The following is a 209-nucleotide window of genomic DNA, read 5'->3' as shown; positions in this document are numbered from 1 at the left end:
GCGTCACCCGCCCCTCACCGGCACCGCCCCGAACGCTCTGCGGCTGCGCACCGCGCGGGCCGCCACCATCTGCGCAGGGGCGAAGGGGGAGAGAAAACGGGCTGGGGGGAAGGTTTACATGGTTCTCAAGGAGGGAGAAAGGAAGAGCAGGGGCAAAGGGTGTACGCAAGCTTTGAAATGGGTGACTCTCCGAGCTGAAGCTTCTTGGT

The sequence above is a fragment of the Bos indicus x Bos taurus genome, chromosome 23 (assembly GCF_003369695.1).
Source record: "Bos indicus x Bos taurus breed Angus x Brahman F1 hybrid chromosome 23, Bos_hybrid_MaternalHap_v2.0, whole genome shotgun sequence".
NCBI classification, from domain to species: Eukaryota; Metazoa; Chordata; class Mammalia; order Artiodactyla; family Bovidae; genus Bos; species Bos indicus x Bos taurus.
The sequence above is the reverse complement of the archived record's forward strand: the minus strand, read 5'-3'. Positions refer to the sequence as shown.